The following is a 1,092-nucleotide window of genomic DNA, read 5'->3' as shown; positions in this document are numbered from 1 at the left end:
TATCCATTGGGCCAGCAGGGCGATGATTCAACTTCCGATCATGTTGATGTCTGTGACTGTTACGCCGATTACATGAGTGATTACTCTACCTCTCGAAAATTCCTTGATGAAAATTTTGCGAAAGTTCAAAGAACACGCGCGGATTTGAACCGAGGACCTGCTGATCTGCAGTCAGCCGCTCTACCACTGAGCTACACACCCATGCACACAATTTGACTAGTCCTCTATTTGACCTATTTTCATTCAAAATTTCACTTCTCACTGTGTCGTTTACAGCCAGCTCAATCGAGTCGTCCTCTAATGATTCTTACTAAACTTATCTACCCTACCCGAGGATCGAACTCGGAGTCTCCACCTTAGGAGGGTGGCGCCTTATCCATTGGGCCAACAAGGCGATGATTCAACTTCCGATCATGTTGATGTCTGTGACTGTTCCGCCGATTACATGAGTGATTACTCTACCTCTCGAAAATTCCTTGATGAAAATTTTACGAAAGTTCAAAGGGCACGCCCGAATTTGAACCGAGAACCTGCTGATCTGCAGTCAGCCGCTCTACCACTGAGCTACACACCCATGCACACATTTTGACTAGTCCTCCATTTGACCTATTTTCATTCAAAATTGCACTCCTCACTGCGTCGTTTACAGCCAGCTCAATCGAGTCGTCCTCTAATGATTCTTACTAAACTTATCTACCCTACCCGAGGATCGAACTCGGAGTCTCCACCTTAGGAGGGTGACGCCTTATCCATTGGGCCAGCAGGGCGATGATTCAACTTCGGATCATGTTGATGTGTGTGACTGTTTCGCCGATTACATGAGTGATTACTCTACCTCTCGAAAATTCCTTAATGGAAATTTTGCGTAGGTTCAAAGGCCACGCCCGGACTTAAACCGAGGACCTGCTGATCTGCAGTCAGCCGCTCTACCACCGAGCTACACACCCATGCACACAATTCGACTAGTCCTCCATTTGACCTATTTTCATTCAAAATTGCACTCCTCACTGTGTCGTTTATAGCCAGCTCAATCGAGTCGTCCTCTAATGATTCTCACTAAACTTATCTACCCTACCCGAGGATCGAACTCGG

The 1,092-nt window shown here is 46.5% G+C and overlaps 5 non-coding genes across 5 annotated transcripts; all 5 read right to left on the bottom strand.

The window, feature by feature from the left end:
- Window positions 1–129: 129 nt before the first annotated feature.
- Window positions 130–201, bottom strand: Pmar_PMAR023493. The gene has a single exon. It is a non-coding gene; the product is annotated as a tRNA-Cys (tRNA).
- A 120-nt stretch (window positions 202–321) lies between these two features.
- Pmar_PMAR023492 lies at window positions 322–394 on the bottom strand. Its single transcript has one exon. It is a non-coding gene; the product is annotated as a tRNA-Arg (tRNA).
- A 108-nt stretch (window positions 395–502) lies between these two features.
- Window positions 503–574, bottom strand: Pmar_PMAR023491. Its single transcript has one exon. It is a non-coding gene; the product is annotated as a tRNA-Cys (tRNA).
- A 120-nt stretch (window positions 575–694) lies between these two features.
- Window positions 695–767, bottom strand: Pmar_PMAR023490. The gene has a single exon. It is a non-coding gene; the product is annotated as a tRNA-Arg (tRNA).
- A 108-nt stretch (window positions 768–875) lies between these two features.
- Window positions 876–947, bottom strand: Pmar_PMAR023489. The gene has a single exon. It is a non-coding gene; the product is annotated as a tRNA-Cys (tRNA).
- Between the last annotated feature and the right edge of the window lie 145 nt (window positions 948–1,092).

This window comes from Perkinsus marinus, assembly GCF_000006405.1.
Source record: "Perkinsus marinus ATCC 50983 genomic scaffold scf_1104296974692, whole genome shotgun sequence".
NCBI lineage: Eukaryota > Perkinsozoa > Perkinsida > Perkinsidae > Perkinsus > Perkinsus marinus.
The sequence above is the reverse complement of the archived record's forward strand: the minus strand, read 5'-3'. Positions and strand labels throughout refer to the sequence as shown.